Here is a 13292-nt window from a genome sequence, read left to right as displayed (position 1 = left end):
CAAGTCCACTGATGATAGTTTTTCCATAATCATTTTACACCAAGGTCAGAAGGGTCCTGATAAAACCACACTGGTCTAGACTGACTTTTCTAGTTTAGAGCCAGAATGAAATGATATCCTCTGCCCTCTTGTCCCATGGGAATGTGGTTTTTGAAAGAATAGATGAGTCCTGTGTTTCTTAGGCCTTTCAACCCATTATATTCTTGTCCTTCCGCTGTGAATGCTACTTTAATTCTAACATGCTTACCAAATGAGATATCCTTATAGGTAACAACAAATAAATGTTATTACTGTTGTTGCCTGTGAATGTCAGCTCTGTTGAGCATCTGAAACTAAGAAAACAGTTGATTGTATTTTAAAGCAGTAAAAAGGTAAACTGGCACCCTAAATATCTCAAAACTGTACTGGCACCTTCCTTTCTATTTCCCCCATCACAATAGGTATAAATCACCATTGCCTAGTTTAATCAAATCCTATTCAAATATGCATTGCACAGAGTTTCAGAGATCTGATACATCTTATAAAATTGAAACAGTTCAGATCTAATTTCATCACTTTCATTAGAAAAACCAGTCATCGTAAAAGTGAAGTAAAATTAAACTATGATCAATAAGACCTGTTTTGGTATGGATAAAATGATCAGTGGTCAAAATAACAGACTTACACAGCCAAATTCATCTGGAAGAGTTGCAAACTGTTTCTTTTTTCCAGCTATCTTTTTCCTATACTCTCTAGTCTATCTTTCTAATTGAAAACAATTAGACCATAGTGCAAACAAATTTCTAATTAAAATTTCATGGCATTTTATTCTTAGTACTGGATGGCTGGACCTGCTATTGCTACTTGAACTATGAGACCAAAGGACATGGCAGGGACTGATTCTTGGTAGAAATGCAACATCTGCAGATAAACAAGTGTCTGGCATTTTGTTTTATGAAAGAAACCCCAAACAAGCTAGATTCTCAGTGAGATCATATAAAGCACTGGCTGGCACACAAGAGATTCATCATCACACTTCATTTAACATGGAGGAGAAAGGTCTCTGGCCCTAAATTTATAACTCTGAAAATGCCAGGTTTTATCAAAAAGTTATTGCACGAACCTTTCTCCTATTTTCAAAGTGATGATATAATTCAATATTACTAATCAATAAAACAGAACAAACTACTGATACATCCAATAGCATGAATAAACTTCAAATGCATTATGCTGAGTGAAAGAAGCCAGATTCACAAGGCTATGTACCGATTAGATTTTAATAATATTCTTGCAAAGGCAAAATGATAGGGATAGAAAACAAATCAATGGTTTCAGGTGCTGGAAAGTGGAAGGGAGGGTGCTTGACTATCTGGAGGCAGAGAAGAATGTTTTGGAGTTATGGAACTATTCTGTGTCTTGATTTGTCAAAACACACAGAACTGGCACAAAAAGGTTAAGTTTTACAGAATGTAAGTTACAGCTTAACAAGAAAGATAATCTCTGTTTCAGTCGCATGACTGAATCAAAGACTTAATCTCCACCCAGTGCTCTAAAAGGGAAAAGAAAGAGAGAAAGAGAATTTTACCACAACTGTTCTCCTTATTCCCTCTCCTGTGGACCCAAAGTGAGGTGAATATATCAGGAGACAGGTATAATGTTAATAACCCTCCTTCATCACAGTTGAAACATTATTTTTCTGTGCTTTGTAATACAGTAGCTAAGACACCACTTATGTCAAAGGACTAAAGCTGTCATATCTGAAGGAAAAGTTTAGTTTCTCCTTAGTGGTTTCATGTAATGTTGATGAAACAAATGTAATGCATACATAGAAATTAAAAATTCATAGCCCAAAGTCAGTAGCTCTACTGCATAATTTCTGATTATTTATAAAATTTAACAAGCACTCACTATTAAAGAACAGAAACATATTAATTATTGCTTTCCCTGGTGAGATAATCATGGCAATATTTTTTAGAAAATTCCCTACAAAATAAACATTCTTTTGTTTACCTTACAACTTAACAGGAAATATGCACCAGCGTATCTTTAAAAAATATGTCCTGTGTAGGGTCATACTTACACAAAGAGGATGTTTTCTATGGAATATCAGTCCCAGAAGGCAAGCTGCAATGATCTGGGAGGGTCAAATATTGGAGGAGCGGGGAAGACAATAAAGCAATCAGTATTTTGTCAGTCTCCTTGTGCTCACTCAAGAGTTTATTATGGCCTCGATGACACACTTAAATCAAGTATTTTCTAAACCAAGAAACACATTACTGATTTTTTAGGTGCTTGATTTTTAAATCTTATTTGTGGATTTTAGAAGATTCATAAATTCTCTTGAATTGCCCTTAAAATTTATTTTTGTATCTGTGTATATGCTTTTTGGGTTTTTGTTTGTTCCTGGGAAAAGAATTCTTCATTCTTTTCAAAGAAGCTCGAATCACTACTTGAGAAAGTATCAAGAGGTGTTCACATTGTACATTGCCAAAAGATTACCATTGCATTAGAAGATATCCAGAATATGGCAAGAACAGTATGTATGGGAAGGCTGGCATAATGGTCGTGTAGGCAATTATCCAGAGTCTGAACACAATCTTTCAATGCCTGAGCCACAGAAAAAATAAATGTAATGATGGTAGGCATTATGTAATGGTCCCTATCACACACACACTCACACACACACACAACACACACACACACGCGATAAGAATCATTTTACATATGTCCTTCTTTTCCTGTCCTTTTATCCCTAAGTGCTAGATTAAGTTATAGTGAGTATAGGGGTTATATTGTGATACCCAGTGATCACTTTATTTCTATACCGTAATGGTCTTGGAAATTACATTTGAAAAATATCAAATTAATTTTAGATAAAATAAGGCTTAAGAGAAAATAATTTATGGCATAGTTGGATAACATCTACTTAGGACGGTGCTGCATGCTTGATGGAGGCTTAGAAATAGTTTGTTCAGCCATTTGGGAGGTTGAAGTAGGAGAATTGCTTGAGCCCAGAAGTTTGACGCTGCAGTGAGTTATGGTCACACCACTGCACTACAGCATGGATGACAAGTGAGACCCTGTGGAAGGAAGGGAGGAAGGGAGGAAGGGAAGAAGGGAGGAAGGAAGGAAGGAAGGAAGGAAGGAAGGAAGGAAGGAAGGAAGGAAGGAAAGAAGGAAGGAAGGAAGGAAGGAAGGAAGGAAGGAAGGAAGGAAGGAAGGAAGGAAGGAAAGAAGGAAGGAAGGAAGGAAGGAAGGAAGGAAGGAAGGAAATAAGAGAGAAATAAAAGAGAAAAAGAAAAAGAAAGAGAAAAAAAGCAAGCTTGTTCAATTTCCCAAGAATTATGCTTTTATTCTAAAACATACAGAGCCTGATAAATAACAGACACTGCTCTCTCAGTCTGAGTTCTAAACCATTTGTTAAATGATAAAAAAAAAATCATGTGTATAAAGAGCAAAATATCATTGATTACCAGTGAAAATTAGGTAATCAATTAGGTAAAAAAAATTAGGTAAAAATATAGGACATAGCAAAGGTGTATGTTGTAACAGTGGACTTTCTAATATCAAATGGCATAATTTGATAGATATTTCCCCCCACTGTACTCCCAATCACAGGCAATGCTATAAAATCCCTCCACAACTCCCTTGTTTATGAAACATTACAATTAAGGCATGGTGTTGCAGTACAGAATCTGTGTTAGTTAAGCTGAAGGGAGGGAGAAAAAGACTGTATACTCTTTATCCCCCTAACTTATCAGTAAAGTAACTCTCTTTTCCTTCCCTGGAAGAAGCCAGGAGTGTTACAGCAATGTAGACCCCTCTACACGAAGGGAAATGTGTGTGGTAACAGTGTTGTCTTCTTACAAGAAAGGGTCTTATGAGCTCAGAGGCTGTTTGTTAGCCCCAATCCATGAAGAGATGGTGTTACCAACACAGCTGTAGATCTTAGCTGTGCCTTCTCCCAGCACATTATTTCCCAAATATTTGTGGTAGCAGGAAGAGGAGGAGGCAACTCTAACCCCAGAGCAGCTGAGTTAGCTACAATCACCAAGTACAGCCACGTCTCCTGGGATTTGCATGATTTGAGAGAGCAGCTGCTATCTTATTCTAACATTGGTATAAGAACATGGGTTCAAGGGAAAATCAAGTAGGTTTTCTTCTTTTTAATTCCCTAAAAAGACCTTGTAGCTAACATCTTCCTAAGCTTCAAGTAAGGGGGAGGGGAATTATGTCCTTCAAATTGAATTAAAAATAGTGGATTATTGATCTTCCTATAAACATTTTTCTAATATTTGAAAATATCTGCCATTTTCCATCATAATGTTTAACCTGAGCATTGCTTCTTACATTTGAACCTATGACTTTATTGTTCTTCCTTGGTTACCAAAGTGAACAAGCTTTCTTTTTCCTTATCAGCTCAAAAAAATAGTACTTTTCAGGCTTGTAGATTGCTATCACGCATCCTGTAGATATCTATTTCCTATACTTGTGTCATTTTATGTTGTACTTTCTGTGGTCATAAGAGGTCATATAAACTTTATTAAGCATGTGTGGTAAAATACTATATTCAGAAATACTAAATTTATTTCCCAAGGCTTCACATTGCTATCTGATTGTTGGTGATGGTGTAGTTTAGTGTCACACTTAAGTAGATTTTTGTCATAAATATTGTACAGAGTAAAAGAAATCACAGATACAACCTAGACCCAGAAATGAAAGTGAGGATACCAGACATCAACAGAGAGCTCTCCAAATTATTTTTGATTTCTGTTTCATCAATCCTGTAAGATGATATTCAATGGATACCTCAGCACTATTGCTTTAAGGAATACAAAGGTTGAAATAGAAGACCAAAATCAGATAGAAGGTGATTAAAAGATCGCAGTAAGGTTCTTAGCCAAAGTTTGTACAACAAACGTAGTGCCAGTCCAAGTAATCACCTCCCTAAGCAAAACCAGACATCCACCCAGGAGTTTTCTTAAACTATTTCTTGAGGATCCTATCAGTGAATCCAGTGTCCAGCTACTACCCCTACCCCTTTCCTTCTAAGTCTAACATTAGCTTCATGCTGCCTCATGGAACTTGAACAAATTAAACATGGATCTTTAAAATCCTTAGTCAGACAAATGTTTCTAATTTTAGAGGGCTTAGCAAAATGATAAAATTGTGAAAATGTGCAAACCTAAAGTAATCACTACTGGTTATAATTCAGAGAAAGAAGAATAACTTTGACATCAACATATTTTATCCTAAGGGGTAATAATAAAAAATAGTATAGATAAAAATTCCAATTTCTTATTTTAATCCCAAAAGCTCCTTAGTCTATACATTTAAGTTATTTTGTAAGAATATTTGTAAGAAATAGCTCTCATGCAATTGTTTTTTGGACCAAAATATAAAATCATATATGAAGATTCTGGTCTAAGTCATGCATTTGGAAAATAAAGAAAACAATATGTTACATAATAGTAAGTTAGAATTAATCTATTAAATTCATTTTATTAGAATAGCTAGATGGCAGGCAAACAGGAAAGACCCTTGCCAGTTTGGATAGCATAAAACAAACATATCAGAAGGACCAAATTGGAATATGGATCCTCCAAAATAGAAATCCTGGGTTTCAGATAAGCCGAAGTATGAACAGTCTGAGTCTTTCCAACATTCACATGGCATTTGAAATACAGAAGCCCGCTATGGCATGCTAGAACTAACTTGTGAGTGCCAATTGTTCAATGTTCAGAATTGTTCAAAACCATTTAATGTTACTTTGGTATCTTGCAATAGGCCAGAATAGAACTATGTACATATGGAAAATCTCTAATGCTACAAATCAGAGCCATTTTGCTTTCCTTTCAAAGAGCTGGTTATTAAATATTTACTCGCAAAAAATAAGAATATCCTATCCTAAAACAATTATTATATCCATTAGAAGGTACCATGATCTCTAAAACAAACAACTACATTAAATAGCTAAAATACATATTTTGGTTACCTGAAAAAGGAATATTATGTTCTATCTTCAATACCAGACCTAAAATAAGCTCCATTAAACCAAAGAATGGTAGTAAATCATGTAAGAATACAATTATAAAACGATCTAAATGTGTTAGAAAATAGTTGGCTGAAACTGAAATAGGATGAATGGTACCCAGTGGGAATATAAATAACACACTGTGGCAATGTTGCAAGACTTTACTTGTGTTCCTCCCTCAGGGGTGATGAAAATGTGAAAAACAAATACACCTGCAGATGAAACTATTTGATTTTACTGTTGTTAGAAATTAACTAATGCTGAAACCAAGGATTGCTTTATCTGGATTTTATCTTAAATGTGACAGAAACAAAAGATGCTTTGTAAAGTAAAAATAGTAGAAAGTTATTAATGTGTAAGAATAGTGGCAAAGAACAAATATGGCAGTGTTGACTTTCTTAAGACAAGTCAGTTTCTTACCATAGGTCATAAGAATTATGCAGAAATATTTCACATCCCAAAAGAAACCAAGAAAATACTAGGAGAGCTTATAACCTAACAGATTATGTATACTATAAAATAATAAGTAAAAAGTAAAATGTTATTTTATTAATGTCAACTGAACTGCCACATAAAAGTGAAATGAAAGCCTTTCACAAATAACAAATATATCTATCAAAATAAGAAAATATTATAGAAGAGCACATTTTTATTCCCTTTTAAAGTTATGCCCTTAGGAACAAACTCACTTATAAATAGAGTAAAATCTATCTTGAAGAGGAAGAAAAATATTGCAGGAGTAGCATACACTTTGAATTAGTAGATAATAGATTCATTGTTAGGTGCCTAGGAACAAACTATATAAACTATTATTTTATTCAGACTCTATGAATAAATTAGTAGATAACAGATTCATTGTTAGGTGCCTAGGAATTAGTGGGTAACAGATTCATTGTTAGGTGCCTAGGAACAATCTATATAAACTATTCTTTTATTTAGATCTATGCCTACAATATTTTACTAGAGGCCATTAAATTAGTATTTATTTTGATAGTTTAAGGAAATCAGATTATTATTGTTATTATTACTATTATTATGAGACAGAGTTTCACTCTTGTTGCCCAGGCTGGAGTGCAGTGGCACGATCTCAGCTCACTGCAACCTCTGCCTTCCTGATTTAAGTGATTCTCCTGCCTCCGCCCCCCCCGAGTAGCTGGGATTACAAGTGCCCACCTCCACGCCTGGCTGATTTTTGTACTTTTAGTAGAGACAGGGTTTTACCATGTTGGCCCAACTGTTCTGGAACTCCTAACCTCAGATGATCCACCTGCCTCGGCCTCCCAAAGTGCTTGGATTACGGGCATGAGCCACCACGCCCAGCCCAGATTATTTTTATATTAATAAAAATGAAATAATAACAGAAAAATAAGCAATACAGAAAAGTATAAGGAAATGGATAAAAATGATTCCAAATCTCTTCAGGTGGAGATTATAGTCACTATGTTTTCATACTTTTTTAATGCACATGTACATACATATGTGCTTTTACATAAATTATTACATATTGTTTGTTCATGCGGGAATGTAATTACATGCAGTTTCTAAACATTAACTAAAGTCCATAGTTCACATGAGGGTTTCCTTTTTGTGTGGTGCAGTTCTATGAATTGTGACAAATGTACACCATATATTCACCATTATAGTATCATGCAGTGTACTTTTACCAGCCCAAAAATCCCCTTTCACATATGCATCTGTCACTTCTTCCCCCAACCCTTGAGCAACCACTGAACTTTAAATGTCTCCATAGTTTCACCTTTTCCAAAATGTCATATAATTGGAATCATAGACTAGATATGACTATTTGTTTCTTTCACCTAGAAATACACATTTAGGGTTGCTCCGTGTCTTTTCATGGCTTGGTAGCTCGTGTGTTTTAATTGTTGTACTGTTGTACCCCTGTTTATTTACCCATTCACCTATGAAAGAAACATCATTATTGCTTCTAGATTTTAGCAATTATTAACAAAACTACTATAAATATTCATGTGCAGAGTTTTATGTGGATATATGTTTTCGACTCATTGGGGTAAAAACCTCTGAGTTCAATTACTGGAATGTATGATAAGACTATGTATAGCTTTGCAAGAAATTACATAACTGCCTTCTAAAGTGACCGTGCCACTTGCGTCCCTAAGCAATGAATGAGAGCTCCTGTTGCCCTGCACCATTACCAGCAGTTGGTATGTGTTAGTTTTACAGATTATAGCCATTCTACCAGGTGTGTAGTGGTTACTCATTGGTTTAACTTAAAATTCCTTAGTGATATATAATGTTGAACATTTTTATATGCTTATTTGCTATTTGTATATCTTCTTTGGAGGTATGTCTGTTCAGATCTTTTGCATATTTTTAAATTGCATTGTTTGCTTGCTTTTTTTTCTTTTTTTTTCTTGAGAGGGCATCTCGCTCTTTCACCCAGGCTGGAGTGCAGTGGCGAGATCTCAGCTCACTGCAACGTCCGCCTCCCAGGTTCCAGCAATTCTCCTGCCTCAGCCTCCCAGGAACCCACGACCAAGCCCGGCTAATTTTTGTATTTTTATTAGAGGCAGGGTTTCACTATGTTGACCAGGCTGGTCTTGAACTTCTGACCTCGTGATCCACCTGCCTCGACTTCCCAAAGCGCTGGGATTACAGATGTGAGCCACTGCATCCAGCCGCATTGTTTGCTTATTGTTGAGTTTTAAGAGTTATCTGTATATTTGGGATACATATCCTTTATCAGATGTATCTTTTGCAAATATTTTCTCCCAGCCTGTGGATTCTCTTTTCACTCTCTTAGGAGTGTGATTGACAGAATAGAAGTTTTATTTTCAATGAGGTCCAAGTTTTCACTTTTTTTCTTTCATGGATAATACTTTTTGTTATACCCAAAAATTCACTACCAAACCCAAGATCACTTAGATATTTCTACTATATTATCTTTCAAAAATTCTATACTTTTCCAATTTTATCTTTATCTCTATGATCTATTTAAGTTAATTTTTATAAAAGGTCTAAGGTCTAGGTCTAGACAAATTTCTTTCTTTTGTGTGTGTGTGTGTTTGTTTTTGTTTTTGCACTTGAACGTCCAGGTTATCTCACATCATTTCTTGGAAAGACTAAATTATTTTACGTATTTGTTTGGGTCTGTTTCTGAACTTCAATTCTGTTTTATTAATTTATTTGCCTATAATTTCACCAATAGCAGACTGTCCTTATCAAAGTACTTTTATAACAAGTCTTGCAGTAGGGTAGTGTCAATCCTCTTACTTTTCTCTTCTTCACTATTGTTTTGGCTAGTGTGTGTCTTTGCCTTTCCATATAAACTTAAAATTAGTTTGTTGATATCCACAAAATAACTTGCTGGGGTTTTGAGTAAGATTGTGTTGAATTTATGGATGTAGTTGGGAAGAACTAACATTTTAACAATATTGAGTCTCTCCATGAACATACAATGTCTCTCTATTTTTTAGTTATTCTTTGATTTCTTTCAAGGTTGGTAGGTTTGTTCATATCAATCTGGTATATAATTTTAAAAATGTATATCTCAGCATTTCTTTTTCTAATTTTAAATTTTTGTGCTAAAATAAGTCACATTGTTTTAAATTTCAAATTTCTATAACTCATTGTTGTCACATACAAAAGGAATTGACTTTTGTATATTAGGCTTGCATCCTGCAACCTTGCTATAATCTATTAGTTCTAGGAGTTTTCTTGTTGCTGTTGATTCCTTGGGATTTTCTACATGGACAAACATATTGGGTACAAATAAAAAGTTTTATTTTATTCTTACCAATATATATTTTTTAGTTCTTTATCTTATTGCATTAGCTAGTACTTTCAGTATTATCTTGAATAGGAATAGTGTTAGAGGACATCCTGGCTTTGTTCCTAATGTTATAGGAAAATTATGACCATTGAGCATGATGTTAGCTATAGTTTTTTATAGATTTTCTTTATCAAGTTGAGGAATTTCTCCTCTATTCCTAGTTTGCTAAGGGTTTTTATCAGGAATGAGTATTCAACATTATCACATGCCTTTTCAACACCTATTAATATTATCATCTGATTTTTCTTCTTTAGCCTATTGATACAATAGACGACATTATTTGACTTTCTAAAGTTGAATGGAACTTGCATACATGTAATAAATTCCGCTTGGTTGTGCTGTATAATAGTTTCTATACTTTCTTGAGTTTGGTTTGCTAATATTTTCTTGGGGATTTTGCATCAATATTCATGAGAGATATTATTCTGTATTTTCTTTGATAGACATGAGCACATTCAGATGATTTATTACTCATTGGGTAAACTTTAGTAGGTTGTGCCTTTGGAGGAATTGATTCATTTTATATAGGTTATCAAATCTGTGGGCATACAATTGTTCATAACAGTCATTTATTATGCTTTTAATGTCCATGGTATCAGTAGTCATTGATCTTTTTTCATCTCTGACAACATTAATTTTTTCTCTCTTTTTCACTTGATTACCCTGACTGGAGGTTTATGAATTTGAACTTTTAAAGGAACCAGGTCTTTATGTTGTTGATGTTCTCTGTTAATGTCCTGTGTTTAATTTTACTGTGCTATGCTCCAGTGTTTATTATTACTTTTCTTCTGCTTGTTTTAGGGATATATTGCCTTTCTTTAGATTATTGGTTTTAGATATTTCTTGTTTTTAAATACACGCATTCAATGCTATAAATTTCATTCTAAAGACTGCTTTTGCTAATCACACAAATTTTGATGTTCTATTTTCATGTTTATTTAGTTCAATATATTTTTAACCTATCTTGAGACTTATTCTTAATCCATTTGTTATTTAGAGGTATGTTTAATTGCTAAAGCAATTGGTTTTTTAAGAAAAGTAAAAATTATCAGTATTTACCTACTAAAGAAAATAACAAAGAATGCCAATCCTAAAACTGTCTTTAGTGAAATCTATCAAAACGTCAAGAAACTGATAACTTTACTATGATAACTTTACTTCTAGAACATATGTAGAGAAGAAAATATTTCAAATTTTATTTATGGAGTGATTTTTAACATTAATATACAAAGCAGAAAAATATAGTAATGAAAACTCAATGACATTTACAAAATACTTCACAGTGTCAATTATAATGTAGTAGTAACATATTAAAATGCAAAATGCCATTATCAAATTTGTTGCATGCTAAGGTTTTACAGTATTAGAACAGCTATTATTGAAACTTATCACGTTAATAGGAAAAGGAAATAAAACAATATTGTCAGCCCCATGAATTCCCAAAAGTCATTTGAAAAACTCCCACATTCATTTCTGACAAAACTCTTAATAAAAAAGAATAAAGGGTCACTTAATATTATCAAAAGTACGTGATATTTTGAAGCAAAAGTCAGCTTTATACTAAAGAGCCTGATAATATACGGTAGTTCTCAAAGTGGGGCCTTTTTCCGAGTGTGTCAGATGCACCTGAGAACTTGTTGGAAATATATATGCTTTGCCCCATCCCACACCTACAGAATCAAGATTGGTGTGGAGAGCAACAATCTGTGTTTTAACAAGCCCTTTGTATGAATTGTTCCATGCTAAAGTTTGAGGACCATTTGTCTAGGTGGCATTAAAATCAGAAACAATAGAAATATGTCATTAGGACCACTACTGTTTAACACTGTAACACAAATATTAGAAAATTTTACTGGAGAGTAGAATAAAATATATGTGTAAAAACTGAAAAACAAGAGGAAGACTATCATTTTAGAAGACTTTATAATTTTATACCTGGAAAACATTTATAAATTAGCTTTAAAAAGCCTTAGAAACTACAGCAAGTTTCAGTATGATGGAGGCTGAATATGAAATTAATCTATAAAAATAAACCGCTTTTCTACATAGAAACTAAAAATAGTTATGTTTTCTATGTATTAGACTAAAGAATCCTATTAAAAATAAAGAATATACTTTTATAAAATCTCAATTAAAAAGTCAGCAGTATTTTTTGGAAAGATAAGAAAGCTAACACTAAGATTTGTTTGAGAATAATTAGGAAAATTTTGAAAAATGATGAGTAATGAATGGGGACTAATTCAATTATGCATCATAATGTAAAGAGCTATAGCAATTCTAAAACTGTGGCACTGGCACAAGAAGAAACAGAGTACTTGAACAGAATAAAGAAAAGCAAAAATATTTAAATAGTTAATAAATAATCAAAATAACATTTTAAAGCAGTGCAACAATAAGATTAATTTAACAAACTCTTTTGAGTTGACTGAGCTTTTTATTTAGGAACTAAAATCCTGATTCTCAACTTATAATGTATATCAAAATAACTTTTTCATAAATAAAATATTTAAATATAAAATATAAAATTGAAAATGTGCTGAGGTAAACATGAAAAGTTATTTTAGAAATGTCTATGGATCCAGAAGTCATACAAAATTACATTTAACTGCATAAAATCTAAAAGCCTTTGAACAACCATTATAACAGAAATCATAAAATATAAACAAGAAACTGAGCAAAAATAGCTACAATAAGGATATACTATTAAAATGAAATTTTCTAATATATTAATTTTTTAAAAGAAGGCAAAAAAAGTAAGTAAAATCCTAAGATGCAGTGGATCATGCCAAGCAAATAGTGAGATACATCCTCTCACAGATACGGAAATTAAATGACTGTGTTGATGATTATGTGGTAAATCACATATAAGCACATACTCTGTTGAAAACGTATATTGGCAAAATTATTATGTACAGCAGGTTAAGAATATCTATAAAACATTTAAAAGACATTCCTCATTGAACTAGAAAATATAATTGCATGAATTTGCTCAGATATATTTATCCATGCATTAAAATAAACACACACAGTATAATATGTGTGTGTTTACACATATTTGAATATATCTGTGTGAATAGATGTATGTCAATATATAATATGTGTATTTGAATATGTGTGTGTATCAACACACACATATAAACATTATTTAATCATTCTATATATGTACATGATTATCACAGCATTGATTATGATTTAAAAAAAGAAAGAAACAGCTTAGAATCCATGAATGAAGAGACTGGTTATGTTTACACAAGGCAACTGTCAAAATCAATGAGCTTCTCCTATATTTAGTGAAATATAAAACTGTCAAAATATATTAAGTGAAACAAGGGTAAGGTATAGGTCAGTTTCTATTAGTATGTGCTGATTTGTATTAGAGAGAAAAGAGGAAGTATATACATGTACATGCATAGAATATGTGTGAAACTATGCCCACAGAACCAGAGATGGCCATTTATCTCTGGAGAC

The sequence above is a fragment of the Symphalangus syndactylus genome, chromosome 2 (genome assembly GCF_028878055.3).
Source record: "Symphalangus syndactylus isolate Jambi chromosome 2, NHGRI_mSymSyn1-v2.1_pri, whole genome shotgun sequence".
NCBI lineage: Eukaryota > Metazoa > Chordata > Mammalia > Primates > Hylobatidae > Symphalangus > Symphalangus syndactylus.
The sequence above is the reverse complement of the archived record's forward strand: the minus strand, read 5'-3'. Positions refer to the sequence as shown.